General features: G+C 37.8%; 1 protein-coding gene across 2 annotated transcripts in view; it reads left to right on the top strand.

The window, feature by feature from the left end:
* Positions 1 to 8,672: 8,672 nt before the first annotated feature.
* Positions 8,673 to 22,319, top strand: part of MAP3K13 (mitogen-activated protein kinase kinase kinase 13) — a 155,965-nt gene continuing 142,318 nt past the window's right edge. Inside the window, exons 1-3 of one of the 2 annotated variants that reach the window (XR_003433395.1) lie at positions 8,673 to 8,761; positions 10,548 to 10,674; positions 16,186 to 17,138. The gene's annotated coding sequence lies outside the window, so the exon portion shown is untranslated. Of the gene's footprint in view, positions 8,762 to 10,547; positions 10,675 to 16,185; positions 17,139 to 22,319 lie in introns of those variants that run through there. The other variant, XM_027109730.1, reaches the window with a different exon arrangement.

The raw sequence follows: 22,319 nt of genomic DNA, 5'->3' as shown, positions 1-22,319 counted from the left end.
TTTTTTGCGGTACGCGGGCCTCTCACTGTTGTGGCCTCTCCCGTTGCAGAGCACAGGCCCCGGACGCACAGGCTCAGCGGCCATGGCCCACGGGCCCAGCCGCTCCGCAGCATGTGGGATCCTCCCGGACCAGGGCACGAACCCCCATCCCCTGCATTGGCAGGCGGACCCTCAACCACCGCACCACCAGGGAAGCCCGGCAGGCGGATTCTTAACCACTGAGCCACCAGGGAAGTCCCAGCCTCTCACTTTTGATAGCCAGCCAATCACAAACAGCCCAGGGCACACGCCTCTGAGTGCCAACATTCAACATCAACCAGCCTCTTACAAGTGGCATCAATCTCTACTGCCTCTAAAATTCGCCAATCCCTGAATTCAACCTTGCCCAAAAACTATATGTAAGATCAACAGTCTGCTCTGCTTGGAGAGACTATGTATGACCAGCACAGCTTTCCCTTACTGTAGGAAGCAATAGATTCAGTATTGTCTTTTCAGATGTCGGCCTCTAGGGGAACAATTCTGCCGTCCATCCTAACAACTTCGAGTACCTCCACAAAGGCCATGTAGGCAAGGCTTAACAGTTCTGAAATTGCTCCTGGAGGAAGTGGAGATCAGCATGGTGTGGAGCCGTTTTGAGGCATTTTTCTCATCTACATCTTGGAGTCAGCCACGGGTCATTTCTCATCTATCTCCCTAGTTTTATTTGAACACAGAACTTTCTGCCTTGCACCTCCCTCCCCTTAGGTACAGCTGCAAATTTCTGTGTAAGTCTATAAAACTGTTTGGCAGTTTATTTTTTTTTTTATTCTATTTTTTTTTAGTGAAACAAGTAAAAGGTTTATTAGGAGCAAAAAAGTACATGTGAATAGACACACATGGGTGGGCTCAGAGAGAGAGTCGCGCCTTTGTGGTAGTTTAAATCACTTACATGGGGCCTTTCTTCTGGGTTTCCTCTGGCCAATCATCTTGCTTTGCCTGACTCAGAGTCCGTATTTGGTTAACTCAGTGTCCTCCCCGTGTGCGTGCGCACCTCTTAGCCAAGATGGATTCTGGCGCAGAAGCCTATGGGAAGGTTGACGCCACGTATTATGCGGTGGTGCCCCCTCCCTTTTTGGCCCCCAAGGAGTCTTTCTACGCATGGGTAGTCGGGAAGGTCTCCTTGACCTCGAGAATGAGAAATATCTGGTCTCTTTATTGTGAATCTGGGCAGGACTCAGCTCCTCCCTGCCTTGCTTGGCAGTAGTTTAGAGTTGGCTCCTCAGCAAGGCCGGGATTAGGGTGGGCAAAATTGAAGAGGGCACTCACTCTCGGTTTCATGCAATTGCTGACCCTGCCCTGCTCCTCAACAACAGCGATCCCCACAGTTCCTGTAATCTGTCATCCAGCCCCTCCTGTTTGGTGCCATACTGTGGGACTAGGTAGCAGATACCATGCTGATCTTTCTTTTGCTGTCTATGTAAATAATAAACTGTCTAAATCTATTTGGACTCCTTATGGGCCCAATCTATGGCAGTGTAGCAAGCTAATATAGCAGGTGCCACCATGATGTTGTTTACAGACCACTTGACCCCTTGACAGTCTCTTGATCGTTGTGATGAACTATTACATTCTTAAATTGTCTTCTTATTAGTTCCAACAAGTGCTACTTAGCAGGATGCCATTCCTCTTGACTAACACACTTCCACATCATTTGCATGTTACTGCTTTTGCTTCTTAAATATGTCATTTTCATTGCTGTCATGGTGTTGCAATTCACAAATAGATCAATTGATCAGGACTTCCCTGGTGACACAGTGGTTAAGAATCCGCCTGCCAGTGCAGGGGACACGGGTTTGATCCCTGGTCTGGGAAGATCCCACATGCTGCAGAGCAATTAAGCCTGTGTGCCACAACTACTGAGCCTGTGCTCTACAGCCTGTGAGCCACAACTACTGAGCCCATGTGCCACAACTACTGAAGCCCAAGTGCCTAGAGCCCATGCTCCGCAACAAGAGAAGCCACCGCAGTGAGAAACCCGTGCACCTCAACAAAGAGTAGTCCCCGCTCAACGCAACTAGAGAAAGCCCACGTGCAGCAATGAAGACCCAATGCAGCCAAAAACAAGAAAAAAAGAAAAAGAAATATATTCAATGGCCATGATTAAAAAGTCTACAAATAACAAATACTGGAGAGGGTGTGGAGAAAAGGGAACGCTCCTACACTGTTGGTGGGAATGCAAGTTGGTGCAGCCACTATGGAGAACAGTATGGAGGTTCCTAAAAAAAACTAAAAATAGAGATGCCATACGATCCAACAATCCCAGTCCTGGGCATATATCCAGACAAAACTATAATTCGAAAATATAGATATACTCCTATGTTCATAGCAGCACTATTTACAATAGCCAAGACATGGAAACAACCTAAATGTCCACTGACAGATAAATGGATAAAGAAGACGTGGTACACATATATAGTGGAATATTACTCAGCCATAAAAAAGAATGAAATAATGCCATTTGTGGCTACATGCATGGACCTAGAGATTATTATACTAAATGAAGTAAGTCAGAAATATAAAGACAAATACCTTATGATATCACTTACATATGGAATCTAAAATATGACACAAATGAACTTATCTATGAAACAGAAACAGAACTCACAGACAGAGAACAGACTTGTGGTTGCCAAGGGGGTGCAGGGGAGGGTTGGATTGGGAGTTTGAGACTAGCAGATGCAAACTGTTATATAAAAAAATGGGTAAACAACAAGGTCCTATTGTATAGCACAGGGAACTATATTCAATATCCAGTAATAAACCATAATAGAAATAAGGTTTACAAAGAAGTATATTCAATATCTTGTAATAACCTAAAATGGAAAAGAATCTGAAGAAAAAATGTATATATATATAATATAATGAATTACTTAGCTGTACACCTGAAACTAACACAATATTGTAAATCAACTATACCTCAATTAAAATAGTAGTTCATTACAGCTTAAAAGAAAAATATAAGAATGTAAATATAAAACTTTTATGTACTAGAACGTGTAAATATATACTCATGGTAAAACAGAGCTAGCTATCTAAACTTGGCTTTCCCTGCATTGGTGATCTTTTAGCTCTGGAATCAAGGTGTGGTGTTGTAACACTTCATTTGATAGTGACATGAAGCCATCAGAGCAGACTGCTTTGGTAAACCAATCAGGTTTTTCTGGAACGAATGCAAAATATTGCTTTCCAGCTGGAGTGATAAAATCTCTCACATGTTCTCTTTAATGTCCTTTCCCCGCTCACTGTGGGATACAAATGGACACAAGCCTCCCGGGGAGGATAAAGCCGCAGAAGCCAGACTTCTCAAATGATTCTGTAAAGGAGAGCTGGCCCACTGACTGGAACCAACATGGACTGTTACTGGCTAAAGAAAGAAATTTGGGTCTGTTTGTTAAAGACTTTAAACCTATTGTAACTAATATAGTGAAGAAAAGGGCAGTGAGTACACACTTCCACAGTGAAGTTGGCTGACACTTGAGGACAAAAGCTGCTCATATTAGTGTCTGAAATGAGAGATGGGATAAAAATAATTTCTTCACTATACAATACCATCAGTAATGATAATTTTTATAAATTCAAGTGGCTTGCTCAAGTTCTGAGCCTTGGAGATACACCCCCCCCACACACATGCACACACATATTCAGTATCTTAATAAGATAAGCCATCAGGATTTCTAAAGGAGACCCAGCTAGGGCAAGAATGACTCCGTCACATGTTAATCATTTTCACCAGCTGAAATGGCAGAGATCAACAATGTACTACTGAGCATATTTAAAGATCACGCCCATGTGCTGCAACAAAATTTGAGTTGAATGCAGCCAAAAATCGAACTGAGAATTCATTCACTGCTATCTCCCCATGTTTCAGCCTCTCAGCTTTCCAGTGGGCTCTGCTTATCACTTTAGGTTTGCAAATAGTTTTTCACTAAATGCCATCTGTCAACTTCTGAACTGAAAATCATGTACGAAAAATGTCCCTTCTCAACAGGATAGCACTCCTGGCATTCTCTGGCATCCAATTTCATTTCATGTTGAAAGTGCAATTAGGCTGTAGTTCATCTTTATGTTTTCTCAGATCTTTCTCCGGATTTCCCACCATATCATTTTACCGAAGAGACCATTTCATCTGCTAATAAGAATCCTTTTCAGATTTTTCTGACAAACTGACACCATTTAGAAAAAGGCTACATATATATAAATTTGAGAGATGCTCTAGCTTATTTAGTCTAATATTCTCTCAAATATAGGAATGCCTCAACAACATTCCTAGCACAAGATTACCCACCTCTCTTGAATGCTCTCAATGATGGGGAGCTCAGTACTCTGCATGGTAGACATTTTTGCTTGCTAAAAATTTGCACTATTCCTTAGGACTTTCCACTCCCTGATTCTACTTTTGTTCTCAAAAGTAATTACTCCATGATTCTACTTTTGCTATACACTCTCTTCCTTTAATTAGAACAGTCTTTCATCAAATATTTAAATATGCTAACAAGTCTGTCCCAGCCTGCTCTTCTTAGGCTCTTCCTCAGGTACCACCATTTCTCATAAGAGAAGCAATCTCTAGTTTCTCACTACGTGGGTTGTTCTGGACACTCTTCATGTTTGTCAATGGCAATGATTCTCTGTATTCTGCACCTGTCATCAATCAGGTGATATTCATGTTCCCTTAACTCATGTTTGTTCTTTTTTCTGATCCATAAAAACTCCTTTTCCTTTTAAATTTCAAGTGATGTACTCTTTTCTTTAAAGGATAATTAACTTTTTATTGAGATAGAACTCACATACTACACAACTCACCCTTTGAAAGTGTACGATACAATGATTTTTAGTATATTCACAAAATTGTACATCATCATCACTCTCAAATTCCAGAACATTTTAAGACCACAAAAAGAAACCCTGTATCCATTAAGTAGCCACTTACCATTCCCCTTTCTCCTTATCCCCAGCAAACACAGATCTACTCTAATAAAGACACTAATCTGTCTCTATGGGCTTACATATTCTGGACATTTCATATAAATGGACCCACACAATATGTGGCCTTTTGTGTCTGGTTTCCTTCAGTTAGCATAATGTTTTGTTTTTAAGATCCATCCATGTTGTAGCATATAGCAATACTTCGTTCCTTTTTATGGCTGAATATCCACATTTTGTTTGTCCATTCATCAGCTGGTAGATATTTGGGTCATTTCTACTGTTTTGGCTACTATGAATAATGCTGCTATGAACATTTCGTGTACATGTTTTTATGTAAACTGTGTTTAATTCTCTGGGGTATACACCTAGAAGTAGAATTGCTTGGTCGTATGGTAATTCTATGTTTAACTTTTTGAGAAACTGCCAAACTGTTTGGCACCATTTAGCATACAATACATACAGCAATGTCTGAGGTTTCCAATTTCTCCAAATCCTTAACAATACTTGTCCATTTAAAAAATTTTTAGGCTAGTTGTTTTTTTTTTCAATTTTTATTTTTCTATTATTTATTTTTGGCTGCATTGGGACTTCATTGCTGTGCGCTGGTTTTCTCTAGTTGTAGTGAGCGGGGTCTACTCTTTGATGTGGTGCACGGGCTTCTCATTGTGGTGGCTTCTCTTGTCGTGGAGCATGGGTTCTAGGCACGTGGGCTTCAGTAGTTGTGGCATGTAGGCGCAGTAGTTGTGGCTCACGGGCTCTGAAGTGCAGGCTCAGTAGCTGTGGCGCACAGGCTTAGTTGCTTTGTGGCAAGTGGGATCTTCCTGGACGAAGGATCGAACCCGTGTCCCCTGCATTGGCAGGCAGATTCTTAACCACTGCACCACCAGAGAAGTCCCCTCTACTCTTTCTTTCATTCATTCAACAAACATTTTAGAACTGTCCTCTCCCAGAGTCTTGGGATACTCAATCTTTACCAGTATAGATGGTTATTCAGATAGGTGGTATAATAATGTCTTTGCTTAGAGAAACTAACAAGAAAGAAAGAAAGGGAGAAAGGAAGAGTGAGAGAAGAGAGGAGAGGGGAGAGCAAAGCAAAGCAAAGCAAAAAAGCCATCTAGTGGTCACAGTGGGAGATAGCATGTGTCTTTTTTTCTACTAGACTGACTAACACAAGGTTTACTGGAGGTAGGACCTTGAAGAGGAAATCGAGGCTAAGAGGGGAAGTGATTTGTTTAAGGTCACATGGCTAGTTAATAGCAGAGCTAGGCGTAGAACCCAAACAAACTGACTCTAAGACCTGTGTAAACTGTGATTGACTCTTAAAAATGTGGTTTGGGAGTTCCCTGGCAGTCTAGCCGTTAAGATTCGGCACTTACACTGCTGTGGCCTGGGTTCAATCTTGGGGAACTGAGATCCCACAAGCCGCGTGGCATGGCCAAAAAAAAAGAAAAAAGAAATATATATATATATATGGTTCAAATGATTTAAAATTTGATTAAAACATTTTATACTGATTTTTATCAAGTTATGGTATGTTGGTAGCAAAGGGGGAAAAGAACATTGGTTGAATGAAGGCACTAGATGGACCTATGATAACATTAACATGGAATTATTTTTTCATTAAAAGGTCTGTCTCCCTTACCATACAGAAATCTCCTCAAAGGCAGGGGGTTATTTCATTCATCTTTGTATCCCTAATGCCTGGCCTGGTGTCTCCTGAACGAATGAATAAATGAATAAAATTAGGAGGCTTAGACTTTAGAACTTACTGCCATTGTCTAATTTTGTGACTTTCAGTAAATTATTTAATTCCAATGGACCACAGATTCATTAAAAGTATCATTGAGGGCTTCCCTGGTGGCACAGTGGTTGAGAGTCCGCCTGCCGATGCAGGGGACACAGGTTCGTGCCCCGGTCCGGGGAGATCCCACATGCCGCGGAGCGGCTAGGCCCGTGAGCCATGGCCGCTGGGCCTGTGCATCCGGAGCCTGTGCTCTGCAACGGGAGAGGCCACAACAGTGAAAGGCCCGCGTACCGCAAAAAAAAAAAAAAAAAAGTATCATTTACCTTTTTTAATGATAGAGTTGGAAGAAACCTTAAATTTCACCTATTCCAACTATATTATTCTGTGGGTCTATGGGATTACCTGGTCATTTGGAACACAGACTCATAACCAACATTTCAATAATAATACCTATGTTAGCTTTGTCATAGTCCTAAAACAGAGTTTGAATATTTAAGAGAAATCGTGTCCAAAAGAGAAGTCTAAATAAAGTTGTGCCATGTTATTGGCAGTGTATTCACAGTATTTATGTTTACCCTCAGGAACTGCAAGAATCCGTTACTTATGCCTGTCCAGCCAGTTAAAACTGAAGGTAGAGCTCACAGGAATTGATACTTAACCCCTCATTTCTGGGTAAATATAAGAAGTTTGCCAGCGGAGAAGGGGCTACGGTGTTTGAAATGAACCCAGCAGTGGCAAGACCAGAACATTCACACGATCATCAGAATCCTGTGGCAACTGCTGGGTTCCACTGCTCTTGTCTCTCTTGGACTGGGATTTTCCTAGTCCTTTTCACTTGAGAGTGAAGGTTTTGCAAGTGAATCTGCTTTTACCTTATTAACACCTTGAGGCATATTTTGGAAATGAAGGAAGGTAGTGAGTATTTTTAGACTCTACTTCTGGTCCTAGCCCTGCCATTAATTGTGACTTTTGGTCAGTTGCTTCTCTGGATCCAATTTTCCTTACTTGTAACATCAAGAGGTTGACTAAATAATTACCTGTAAAGTTCTTTTCAGTTCTAACATTCTGTGAATTTTTTTTTTTTTTGTTCTAAAGATAAATCCTCAGCTCAGCTGGTCCCATCTTTTTTTTATCCTGGGTTGACTCTCTTCCTCCCATAATAACTTACTATGCATCTCCACATTTTTGAGGGCAGGGCTTGGGTTTTACTCATCTTTCCCTCAGTACCTAGCACAATAACCAAGCAGGTGATTTCAAGGAGCGTCAAAACGGATTCTTATACAAAATTCCATCTTTGTCTGGAGGAGCTCACAGTTCAGAAGTACCAAGCATCATTATTTAATCACTTAATTAAAAGCTAAGGATAAGAGGAAAATCGGTTCCAAGCTCCTTTACCATCTGCATGTTCCAACAGGAAACCAGAGAGCGTTTGTAATAAACACTCATTGAATGCTTTCACTATGCCAGCGCTTTCCATGTATTATCTCAAGTAATACACACACCAACCTTATATTCTAGGTACTAATATTGTCTGTTTCACGCTTGAGGAAACGGACACCGAGAGGTTAAGTAACTTGCCTAGGTAATACCGTTACAAGTGAGAGGCAGCATCACTTGAGCAACATTGAGAAAACCTTGTGATTCTCCGAGCGGCCTGACGAGTCCAGAGAACAGTGATGAGTTCAAAGTACAGAAGGAGCAGAAGGAAGTGATCATCTAAGGGAAGGCTGCAGAAGTTGGCAAAGAAGTTTGAAAAAAAAAAAAAAAGCTCTTCTCCAGGATGGTCTACATAGCCGGAGTTTAGGAAAGCAAGCAGAAAAAACCGCGTAAAGAAGGATGGAAGAGCGCCTGGAACCCAGGGGAACCGAGGAACAGGCCGGAAGTGGCGTCAACTAGCGGCGTCAGGTGCTTAGCGGGACTGCGGGGCCGGGAGGAGTTCGGGCCGGACGCGACACCCGGAAGTTACGCCCTGGAGGCGGTACCTGGTTGTGGAGGGCGTCGCGATGGGCGGGGCGGGGCGTCAGCGGTCATCCTGGAACCACGGATCCCAGGCAGGTAACCTGCGGGCCGAACCTGGACCGGGGCAAGGATGAAAGTTGGGGTTGGGGGCTCAGATTGTTAGAAGCTCCAAGATCGGGCGGGGAAACGTGGATCTCGCATGAGGTGGGGTCTGAAGGAAAGGCTTCCTGGCGTGGGACTCCCTGGAGAGACAGGGATACGAGGAACTTTGGGAACGGGGTCGTGAGGGCCGAGGTCGTTGAGGAAATACAGGCTGAGTCTTCTAGGAATCGGTCATGGCTGGGGGTCACAGGCTCATGAGTGTTGGCGCTCGGGGGTGAAGAGATGGAACCTGGGCACTGAGATGAGCTGACCTAGAGTTCATTTCCCTCCTACTCCGTCCCCTGTCCTGTTCTGCTAGTAGGGGACAGCGACATCGTCTTTTCATCTCTTAATCCAGGGCACTGCTTTGCCATTATTAGGCATCTTTAGATGCTGTCAAATGAATGAATTAATGAACGCACGAACCCAATTCTGGATCAGCTGGGGGAACTTCTGAACTTCAGTGCTCCTACTTGTGAATGTAGAAGTGATGCCAGCTTAGTTTGCTAATCAGTGGTTTTGAGGATGTCAGTGCAGTAGAGATTCGGGATATTGTTGTTATTGTTTTGTAGTTATTGAAATTTAGAAATGTGTCTTAATATTTTTCTCTGGGGTGGGTAGAGAGGAAAGGCGATCAATTTGGCTTTTTTCAGGTTCCTTTACTTTTCTGGGAATAACTTCCAGGTGAATGATACCAGACAGAAGTTGGCCATCAAATGATAAGCTGCAGTTGTAGCACTGAGCTTCTAATTAGTGTTCTAAGTGCTTTCTTTTCAGTAATATGAACTTGCTTTGTTTTTCGTAATGTTTTCTTCCTTAAATTGAGGTATTTTTACATTTGAGATATAAGTGAGAAGTATTTCATAACAAAGATGAAAATAGTAATCTATAAAAATCCAGTCAGAGGTTTCACCTGGTGGGTACACAAAAGGTTAACTCCTTCCAAACAGTTGTAGGAGGCTTCCAAAAGAATGAATCACTGAAGGTTAAATTGTTTCCTTTGTAAATTATTTGTTTAGGTGTCTTGAATGGAATAAAGAGTAGGCATAGACCTAAAGAACAAGCAGTGTAACCAGATTCTTTTTGGTTGTCAAATGGGAAAAAAGTGCATGTGACACATCAGGCTTGTAGTAAGATCTGGGCATGAATCACTGTCTAGATGCAGTGATTGATCTAGATCTAGGGAGGTGATTATGTGTATGGGTTTCATGCTATCAAATGAGGTAGTAGCTCCTAAGTGGTTTTAGAATGTTATTATTAGATTGGATATAACGGAGTAGGAAAACCTGAATTTAAGGCTTTTTGTTTGTTTGCTTTACAAAGAAGAAACTAGTAAGCATTTTTAGATTTAACAATCTAAGCTGTTCTTAAAAATAGGTTGGAAAAAACTAAAAGTAGGCATGTGAATACCTTATTGAAGACATCTAATTTTTTAAAGTTTCCCTCCCTTTAAACCTTGTTTCCTAATTTCTGGAAACTGTTGGTATCCAAATCATCCCCACCTTTGTGTGTTCTTACTATGGTGCCACTTTTAGGATACATAAAAATTTGGTACCTCTAGATTTGTATTAATGTCATAAAGTCTAATTTTGCTACCTCAATGTGCTGTTCAATGTCATGTCCACTGATTTTGCACATCTAAATGCCTATATTCATAATAATTATTATAACTGATATTCATCATAAATTGGTATCCAAGTGGTAATTTGGGTATGTGCATTGACATTCTTGAGGTTTTCAGTTTTGCAGAACTCTGAGATCTGTGGACGCTAACATGGACTTCATTTAAAGAAACCCACGGACCATTAATGGACAAAAACATGAATCAGATTGTATTTTGGCATTCAAATCCTAGCACTTTGGGAAAGGTAAGTTTTTAACTGTTTTATGTTAGGTGAGAAATAGCCCTGGATTGGTCTAGAAAATTGTGGGATTGTGATTGAAAATATAGGCTGAACCTCTTTAAATTATGTTTCAATCTGGACCTTCCAAAGAGGTTTGAGCTTTGTTCAGTATATATGAGGCGATTGTTACTATTTCTCTGTAAAATTGATCAGAAATTAAAGAGATTGACAAGATATGTTATTCCTGGAAGATTATTGCTCTGTTTTCTTTGGGGGGTGGGGAGGAGATCTCCTTTCAACATTTTAGAGCCTGGTGGAGTATATCAACCCTGTAGGTATGGGACCTCAAGCAGTCGTTAGGTCATCTCACATCCAGGTTTGGCTCTGTAATAGTATTTGTCCCAAATCTAGCCAATTTTATTTTATGCCTTAGGTTAAAGCAAGAAAAGAGGCCCCTAAATGTCTTTTTTTTTTAAATCCTACCTTATTTGTGCTATTTTCTTTGTTTCTTCTTTGTTCTTTTAAAAAATATCTTAGATGATTCATTCTCCAGGCCTTTTATCTTTCTGTCCCAGGGGTAAAAGTTCTCTCTTTCTTCTATTTTATCTTTCCTAGTTGAGGAGTTTTTAATTTTCAAAACTTTTAACTTCTAACTTTGCAATAATATTAGGCACCTTTTAATCACTAATTATAAAATTATAGTTTTTCCTGGTCTCCTCTGTAGATAAACTGGCTTCTTGTTTAGAATTTGTTCACTTCTAAAAATAGACTGTGCTTCTAGGAATTCATCTTTCAGATGTATTTGCACTTGCACACAAAAATTTGTATTTAAAGATATTCATCACCATATTATTTGAAATAAAAAAAAACAACAACAACAACTAGAAATAACCTAAACATCCCTCAACAGACATCTGGTTAAATAAATGCCTTCATATAATGTAGTATTTGCTGCTGTTAGAATGAAGTAGATCTGTAGGTGGAGATATGGAAAAATCTCTAAGATACATTGTTAACTGAGAAAAACAATGCAGAATGGTATGTATAGTATGTTTTCATTTGTGTTTTTAAAAGCATATATTTCTGTATATACTTGTAAAATTTCTTCAAATCTATATATATAAGGAACTACTGACATAGGTACCCCCAGGGAATGAAACTAGAAATCTAGAGTAGGAAGAAGACTCACATTTTTTCTGTATTCTCCTTCTGATGGATTGATTTTTTTTTTTTTACTATGGACATGTTTTTATTTTTGTAATACTAAGAAACAAAAAGCAAGGCTTTAGGCTAATTATGGGAGCCCACTATTATTCCTTATGACTTTTGTCCTTATGATTATTTGCACTGTTCAGAGGGAGTGGGGTTGCACAAGTGAGTTAAGTTTATTTCAGAGCTGCATGAAAGGTTTGGTGATATTTTAATAGGTTTTTAACCTTGACATTAGATTATTATTCATAGTAAGAATTTGTGAATAAATTAGGTGCTTAGTGTTGCCGAATTCAGTGCTCATACACAATTCATACTGTGTGGCTGACCTTCCCAGGTGATATGGATGTTGTTACCTTTGTTTGCAAGCTATGTTTGTGTTGCATTGGCATGGTTCTTCTGAGCCTCTCCTTATTACCGAATGGGATGGACTTTATTTGATTTGAATTACTCTTCAATGATTCTACTCTTTAAACACATCTTATCGTTATTATTTCACTTTGTTCTTGATGTCTGGAACTGGCCCTAAGACATTTCAAAGAATGGCTTGTTCTCTCTGTTATGAAATCAGGAAGCCAAAAAGATCATTTAGATATATTTGGATAATCTCATTCTATATTGAGAATATTACTTTGAATTGGCTGATTATCTGCCTTAGAACTCAGCAAAAATTTACGGTGACTTTTTACTTCTCTAGCCGTCTTTGTGTCGCCACACTTTCATTGGGGGAAATTTGGAATAACAGTAGTAGGTCAGTAAAATGAGTTATACAAGAAATTTAAAGATATAATAATCTACATTTTGTTAGTGGAGGGATTTTATTTGAAACTTGCTTGAGAATAGGCTATGTAAGATACATACCTATCTGATACTACTGTCATATAAAATACATGATGTGTATCTTGTTAAAAGCAAAATGAAGGTCACTAATCTAGGGGCTGAGTCATGATTAATGGAATAGAACAGGTTATGGTATGCCAGGTGTTTTATACCACACTTTGGCAGACTGTTTTGCATATAATCATTTCTATTAAATGATGTTTTGCTTCTTGAGATCTGTGGGACTAATCACTACTGGCCACCAGGGGGAAACCAGTGGGCAGGATGCCTAGAATGGGACTTCTTATCCTTGCTAAGAGAATGGATAGCAATGAATTGAATCCAAGGGTAGACTGTGTTTTCCTAAGTCAAGATGAATATGGTAAAGGTGACTTATAGATGAATGTAAGTTATATGTAGAGAACATAGAATTGGGAAGATACCTGTGTGTTTGTGTATGTACAAAGACGTATAATACAGTATATATTAAAATGTGTATATATATTATTTCACATATTTTTTATAAATATATATATTTTTTCACATACATTTTATGTGAAAACTACAAATTCTGCAGAGGAAGATATCCAGCTAATGCAAGAGAAAAAAAAAATCAGAAGTTTAAGGCCTCAGAGCTAGGCCTGTTATGGGGTAATTCATAATAGTTAGAACAGCTTGAAAAATTTTGGAAGTTTTAAGATCATTCACAGGGTCCAAGTGATGTGAAGGTAGACAAAAGCCTGAGAATGAGAAAGTTAAAATCTAGTAACATGCAAGGTATGGTTAAGGGTATTTTTTAAGATTCTGTTTTGTGGCATTGTTTTGGGTGGGGGGAAAAGAAGGAAGAACTGAAAAGGTTATTGCTGTTCAGTTGGAATTGAGCTAGGTCCCTAAGCTTTTCTTAGCATTCCAATTGTGTATGACCAAGATAGATTAACTAGACCCATTACCTACAAAACAATCAGTTTTTGTATATTAATTATTAGAGAAACCTTGAAGAACAAGAGAATTGTTTTTAATCAATTTTGTAATTATATAAAAGGACAACTGTGATGTTCTAGGTTGAGGGCACTGGGACTACTTTGTTCAGAAAATAGAAGACTTTGGAAGAGTTGGAGAAACTCCATAGGAAGTATACTTGTTCTCTGGTATTTGAGGCCAAAATTAGTTCTAAATGAGAGAAGGTATAGATAGAACTAGTCAACAGTGGAGCAGATTGTGTGAGGCAGTGAACTCCAAGTCATTAGGGTCACTTAAGCAGAATTTGAGCATTGGGAATGTTGTAGAGGGTATTTCTCATTGTATGGGAGATTGTACCAGATTATTATTAAGGTATCTTTTAAATCTGAAAAAAAAATTATAGTGCAATAAAGTGGTTTATTATAGTATGTGTATACATTCTGTTATCCCTGTATTTAAATACTGAGAGCTAACTTATCTACCGGTCATTCACCCACCAGCTTCAGGTTACTCATAACCAGGAAATAAAACTACCTGAGCTCCCAAATTATAAGACACAAAATCTATATGCCTTTCTCAGGTCCTTACTCAGTTTATTTACATTTAGACACAGTTCTAACATGCTTAATTAACTGGTATCTAACTCCACAGTGTACTAGAAGCAACAAATTCTGAGTGGGCTAAGTGCTCCTATTAGAGGCAGGCACATTGACAAGTACGGACAAGAAGGAAGTCAGAAAGCCGACCAACTAATTTTAAAATTGTAGCACCTGGAGCTCTTTTGATTCTATGAGAACACCTCTGTGGTCATGGATATTCAAAATGATAACCCTGACTGAACTTAAATAATTTATGTTCGGTATTTTCTATTTAAGAGTACCTAAATTTTAGAAAGATTTCTTCTGTGTGTTTAATAACAAAAGACATTATTTTGGCATTTGGAGAGGGTACATGCATTGTACAGTGGAAAGAGCAAGGACTCTAGAACAGTAAACACAGATTTGAATCTGGGCTCCAATATTTACTAGCTGTTCTATTAATTAAGTTTATTATTCATCCTAAGCCTCAATCTCTTTATCTATAAAATAGGAATTTACTGAAGAGTATGTAAAAGATTTGCTTATATTAGGTGTTAATTAAATAATAGCTATTATTATTTCATTATTACCATAAAGCCTACTCTACCTTGAATTTTTTTCTCTTCAAATAGAGCAAAAACAAACTTATCTAATAAGTTTATTGTATATATTAATGCAAATAATGGTGATGACATGCTTAAAAAACCTTTTTAAAAAATTGTATAAGTAATCCATGTCCACTTCACAAAAAATAGGATATAGGAAAAATATATGTGTATATCCCCCCAAAAGGAGTAAAGTCATCTATAATCCTCTACCACTATTAATATTTAAGTGGCATGCTTTATTTTTAAACTGCTTTGATATTCCTATAGGATGTCACTCCTGAGTAGTGACATCTGAAACTGGTTCTACATTACTACTGTTGGGAAACATAAATTAATCACTACACTTTCTAATCAGAATATGCAGTGAACGATTGTGACATAGCACAATGCTGATTTAAAGAAAGCCCTAGTTCTGGAAAATTTTGTGTAATGAAACCAGTTTTGTAGAATAGTGGGTGTAGTTTGGTGCTGTGGAGCTGGAGGGCCTGAGTTTGAATCCTGACTCCACTCTTTACTAGCGAGGTAAACTACCTGAAATTGTTTAACTTCTCTGTACCTTGGTTTCTTCATGTGTAAATTGGGGATAATAGTAATATCTAATTCATGGGATTGTTTTGAGGATGAATGAATTAATCTACCTAAAGTGCTTAGAGTAGTGCCTGGCACAAAATATAGACTCAGTAAATATAAATTGCTATTATTATTATTTATTTTTAAAAGCTTAATTTTTTCTTGGAAAAAAAGCAGGTTTATGGGAGCAGGTAAAGTAAAAGAAACAAGTTAGAATGAGCACAAATAGTCAGTGAGATTTACTGTATATTTTTCATTTGAGCTTGCAAAGTGGTCTGAATTTTTCCATTCTAAGGCTTTGTTAATTTTTCTCCCTGTTTAAATATTTTCAAACCATGATATTCCTAATTTAGCTTCTTTCTCTACCCCACAAAATCAACTTCATTTTATGCTGTCTCATCCAACAAATAATTTGGCCATGCTTTCAAAAATCAAAAGCCCTTTAAGACAATAAAATATCATGAATAGCAGTGAAAGAGATTCAGGAAATTATCATTAGATCATTTTATCTGACTACAGCCCATGGTGGTTCTGTAAGAACTTTAAATTCAGTTGCAATTTGAAGTGAAGAATATTAATCAAAGTGATAAACCAATGAACACATTTAGCCATTCTGTACACTATGTCTTTTTAAAATCTTTCTTTCCTTTTCTTATTTCTTTTTGTTTTGTTCTTTCAGCATCGTATCTAATGATCTGATTAATTACTGATCAAAGAGTTATAGCTTTTCAAAACCCTTAAAAACTTTTATTAGACTTGCTAGTAGAATTTTTTTGTGTTTTGTTTTAAAGCATCCAGTACAACTTTTTGAAGACCCTCTGGCCTACCATGATTATGCATTCAAGATTTGAGTTTGAATAACTTCATCAAGACTTAGATCCTCTTCAAAAGCCTCAAGTCTCATCTGTATTAAGCTCTCCTTTGAACCCTCTCACAAAAATAAAAGCTTAAAGGGACTAAAATCCATTAATACATTCCATTTTATATGCTTTTCTCTGATTTCAATTTCCTTGGCCTTTAGGGTCTTTCATATTGCTTATGTCCCTTTAGACTACAGCCAAGAAATCAGTGCTTTCCAAAAGAATGTATGTCCTCTGGCCATAAGTTTTCATTGGTAGAGAAGGGTAAACTTGGCATGATAAGTTTAGAGTCAGGTCTTTTGTTGTATCTTATAAAAACTTCAGTCAACACTAAGAAAATGAGGATGAAGTGGTAAAAATATTTAAGGTCAGATTATGCTCTCAGAGGCTACATGGTTTAGGGAAAAGAACCCTCAACCTAAAAGTTAATGGTTCTTATTCTCTCAGCTCTTGGACCTAGGAAGGTAGGTGATTTAAGTAGAATGAAAACAGGTACCTGTCCAGGCTGGATACATGGTAACAAGGCTATGTTAATTTTTGTTTTCTTTGAGTACATAGAATACTCCAGTGGGCTAATTCTAAGAGGGAGGAAGACTATAAATTTCCCTAAAATTATAAGCTAGCATTGATAATGCTGTAGAGCAGTTATGTGTTATAACATACACCTGGTTTGCAAAATTTGTTTACTAAGTTGCGACCAGCATTTTTTTTTTAATGAAAGTACATAGAACAGAAAATTTCACAATTCATCCCAAATGGTAAGAGTAAATATTGTTTTAGTCATATATATATACACACACATAGGTATACATATATATAAATGTATGTGTCTGTATTTGTGTACTTGGTCATTAAATAAAACGCATTTTTCCCTTTGAGTTGCAGTCGCTGATCTAGGAGTATCATTTCAGTATTAATCCCTTTCCATGCATTTGGATTCTAAGGAGACTCAATGTTTCTTTTCACTTCATACAGCTACTTGTGACAAAGGAATGAACAGTTAATATCAGTTTGACTTTGGTCTAATTAATGAACTATTCTTTAGTTCATAGCACAGAGAAAACCTATAGGCCCTAAGGGTATTTTATTTAATATTCTAATACCATCTACTCTCACACCCAGACCGTTATAACATTTAAGGTTGGTTTAACCTCATACTAGTTGAAAGATGGTATTAAATGTTTTCCCTTTAAATTTTTTTTATTTTACTTTTATATTTCTGGACTAATAAAAACAAAAAACTCCCGCTTAGTTTAGCATTGTTTGAGGACTCAGTGGAGATAGGTTCCAGAGAATATAGTTAGCATAACTGGGAGTTTGATGGTCGCTAGAAGAGAAAATGCCAATTTATCTTTCTCTGAGTACCTAAATTATCTTTAATGATTTAAGATTAAATAAGCCACTGGCATTAACTTATTCAACTGTTTCCCTAAAAACAGATATCCACTGTTTTGGTGATAGCATTAGTTAGGAATAGGTGACTTTTACAGTATCCATGAACAATAGGTAATGGCTTCTTCTTCCAAGGGTTGCACATTACAATTCATTGGGGAAGAACTAATTCTTTAGTGCTTGACTAAGTTGTAACTAGCATTTTTTTTAAAACGAAAGTACATAGAACAGAAAATTTCACAATGCATCCCACGTGGTAAACGTAAATATTGTTTTAGTTCTCTGTCATCTCCTAACAGTCCCAGCCACCCTGGTCTTCTAGCTGATCCTCAGAAAGAAAGCTTTCTTCTGCTTCAGAAACTTTGCTTCTCTGCCTGGAATGCTCTTGTGTTAGATATCTATGTGGCAGATATCTATGTGGTTTAATCCCTCATCTTCAGATCCTTCAGGTCATGATATGTCACCTTCTCAGTAAAGCTCTCTCTGACATCTTATTTTAAAACTGTAACCTCACCCCCGCCCCCCGCCATGGCATCCCTATTCCCCTTCTCTGCTTTACTTTTCTCCATTGTACTTATCTCTGACTGACATCCTATTCGCCAGTGTTTTTCCCAGCACCTAGCACACACATGTAAGTGCTTAGAACATATTTATTAGGTGAATGAATTTAACTTGTATTCACAGAGGTGCACATTTGGGACAATGAGTCCTATAAACCGAATTATGGGGACCTAATATTTTTAAATGACTTTAAAAGATAAGTTAATTAAATTTATTTATAGCTTGCTTTGTTCTAAATATTTGAAGTAGCTTCTAAAAATGCGTATAGTGCAAAGGGATGAAGACATAGAAAGAGAAGAAAACAAAGTGAATGTAATAGTAACATTAAACTGGGTAAAGTTAATGTATAGAAGGGCCTCCATAGTGACTAAAGGCAGATTGTAAGTTTGACTAGTTAAAGAGTTAGCTTGCTCAGAAATGATAATTGGACTCGAATCATGAACTTTGTCCTGTGGCACAGGTCACAGACATTTGAGTCTTATGTAGGGACCCAGAAAACCTATTTGGTTTAACTATAAGAACTTGTGAGATTACTCTTATAGAAAAAAATTGCTTTCTGTATTAGGAAATTTCCTACTGGTATAAAATGTACACAGTCTATCCATAATAAAGCTTCTGCTGTGTCTGAGAGATGACAGTCATAGCTGTCAGCCTCTGCTTCTGTTGTGTTTAGGACATTTCCAAGGTTGATTCAAAGTTAGTAATCTGATATTTTTGAAAGTTTGCTGTCAAAGATACCAATGAGGACATCAATTACTCTAATTTCTCCTACTCATGAGGTAGTATGAGATTCCAGTGGTTGTGGCTTCCTTTTAAGATAGATAATTGGAGGCTTAGAGTTAGGTTTTTCTTTTTGTGATATACGCATATATCAAATTATTGTGATCAAATTATTGTGTTGTATACCTTAAACTAATGTAAGGTTATATGTCAATTTTATCTCCATAAAACTAGGGAGAAAAAGAAGTTTTTATACAGTCAACCACTGAATTGGGGTGGAGGATTGGGAGTTAAGTAGGTGAAATAGACTTCAAGAAATCTTTCACCAATATATTGGGTTGGCCAAAAAGTTCGTTTGGGTTTTTCCTTAAGATGAGCTTTTTGGCCAACCCAATAGTAACCAAAATTAGAGCTACCTTGTGTACGTGTGAAGTTCAATGGGACATTATGCAGTAAGACATGTCTTTTTTTTTTTAAGATTTTTTTTTTTTGATGTGGACCATTTTTTAGTCTTTATTGCACTTGTTACAATATTGCTTCTGTTTCATGTTCTTGTTTTTTGGCTGCGAGGCATGTGGGATCTTAGCTCCCAGACCAAGGATCTAACTGGCACCCCCTGCATTGGAAGGCGAAGTCTTAACCACCTTGACCGCCAGGGAAGTCCCAAGACATGTGTGTGTTCGTAAGAAGTATACCTCCTGAATTCTGTTTTGTCTTTTTTTTTTTGTCATTTAAAACAAATAAATGAAATGAATGAAAACAAAACAAAACTGAGAACTGTTGAGATAGTGCAGGCCAGAGATAAAGTGGGGGATGGGAGTGGGGGTGGACTGCAGACCTTCCAGTAAACTTCGCCATGCTTCGTTAAACAAAGCTGGCATTTTGAGGCAAAAGGAGAGAATATTTAGCTAAGTGGTGTTGCACTGGCAAAATGTGCTTTTATTTGACTTTTTCTTGCTTGTACCTTTCTCCTTTCTATCTTTGACCTGGAGATGAACAGTACTTTTGGAAGTGAAACCTTCTGCCCTGCCCCATTTTTCAGGTTGAAGGATGGGAACTAAATGAACATTAGACTTTTAGGGAAATGATGAAAACATGGATTTAAAAAAAATCATTTATGTTCCACATATTTCAAAGTCAGAATATGGGGAAACTAATAACACCACAGAACCATTAAGGTGGACAATTCTCATAAAGGGAAAGTAATTTTACCAAAAGCTTTATGTATAACATGTTGCTGATTAATCGATTATATTGGGTTATGTTTAATCTATAAGTATACATTTTTCTAACCGTGTATAAGTATATATTATTCTAATTTAAAATGTACTGATTTTGCTTTGCACATTTTATTTATTTGATGGAACTTTATTTTTAAAGAAATCAAGCAACTCTTCATTTTGGCATTTGATGAGTAACAGTAGAAAACCTGAGAAGAGACAGAACTATCAGTGTAAAAATAAAGCAAAGGTCATCATATCTTCTAGCATAAGTGTTATAGAAGCAGAGAGCTCTTGTTTTCATTAAAAGTGCTGAAGTGGCAGAAAGAAAATATCCCCCAACAACTTTGCTGACACAAATTTTGCTACAGTGAGGACGAAAAAAATTGTCCAGGCTTTTAACTTGATATTTCTCAAACTGTGTTACTCAGAATAGCTGATACAGCTAAAAGAGACTTCGTAAACCAAAAGGGTTCTATAATGATATAAGTTTGGAAAATGTCACATTTTTTTGGAAATTTATAATGCAAATAAGCATTTTCCAAACCTATGTGTGGCCAGAACTCTTTTTGGCTCATAAAATCTTAATAACCCTTGGAATAGGGTTTCAGAAAATGCTGTTGTAGATTGAAAAATAAATTTAAAATATATCTTTATACATATACACATGTATGCTAATATATTCTATTGTAATATTTTATGTACTGTTTAGTAAATAAATCCTATTGTCAATGAGATTTTTATCCAATATCATTAATGAATATAGAGGTTAGAATATTACGATTATTCATAAATTTGTACATATGTACTAAGTTGGATGTGTGGTCATTAAATAATTGTACAGCCTTGACCTAGATAATCACTTATCTTTTCCTGGACACATTCTCTTTACTTGGCCTCCAGTATATCACACCCTTCAGGCTTTCCTCCTACTTCTCTGACTATTCCTTCTAGGCTCCTTTGTTGGTTTCTTCTCATTTTCTTGACCTCTAAACACTGGAGTGCCCTAAAGCTCAATCCTAGGACCTTATCTCTTTTCTACCTAGACCCATTTCTCTTATTTACTCTCACAATTTTAATACTGTAATTACTAAAAAATTTTTAATCTCCAGCTTGGACCTCTCCTCTGAACTCCAGACTTGTATATACATCTGCCAACTTAACATTTCCATTTGTATGTCTAACATTCATCTCAAACTTAACATGTTCAAAATTGAACACCTAATCTTCCTTCCCATCAAACTTCTTTTTAGTTTTTTTATCTCGGTAACAGACAATTAGATCATTCCTGTTTCTCAGCCTTGGAGTTATCCTTGACTCCTCTGTTTCTCTCATACCTACCATCTGATCCTTTAGAAAGTCCTGTTGACTCTACCCTAAACATACAGGCAGAGTCCAGTCACCTCTACCACTACCTCCTAACTTATCTTTTTTCTTCTCCCCTTGCCCCTTTCAACCTATTAACACAGCAGCCAAAGTGATCCTGTGAAACAGAAGTAACATCAAGTCACTCTGCTCAAAACTCCAGTAGCTTCCTTTCTTACTGATAAAAACCCTTTACTTCTTTGACCTGATCTGCTACTACTCTTCACCAGGTAACCTGCTTCAGCCTTCTATCTGTTTTAGGGATTTTGCTGGTGCTGTTCCCTGTGCTTGGAATGATCTTGCAGAAACCATGTGGCACTTTCCCTCACCTCCTTCAGGATTTGACTCAGAGGTCACTTCCTCAGTGAGATCTTCACTAGCTCCACTACCTAACTCCCAACTCTCCCTCCTGGCCACCACACACATACTTCTTAATCCCTTTTCTTGCTTTCTTTTTCTCCTTCTCACTGTATAACATTCCATGTATTTTCCTTACTTATCTTGTCTATTTCTTTCTTCCAGCTCTAGAATGTAAGCTGCATGAGAGCAGAGTGATTTGCTTTGTCTTTTTTGTTCTCTGCTGTAACCCTAGTGCCTAGAACAGGGCCTGGCTCACAGAACGTACTAAATAAATATTTGTTGAATGAATGAATGAATTAATCATGTATAGAATTGCTTAAGTGTCTTAATTAGTTGAATATAATATTGTTTATTTGTCTTAATGTGGCTGAATATAAAATAATTAAAGGTTTTATTTATACAGAAATCAAAGTAGTTTTGACATAATGGGAAAAATCCCATTTAAGC

Source organism: Aethalodelphis obliquidens, unplaced genomic scaffold (genome assembly GCF_003676395.1).
Source record: "Aethalodelphis obliquidens isolate GAN/ISIS:26980383/991018 unplaced genomic scaffold, ASM367639v1 scaffold1, whole genome shotgun sequence".
NCBI classification, from domain to species: Eukaryota; Metazoa; Chordata; class Mammalia; order Artiodactyla; family Delphinidae; genus Aethalodelphis; species Aethalodelphis obliquidens.
This window is presented reverse-complemented; position numbering and strand designations above follow the sequence as displayed.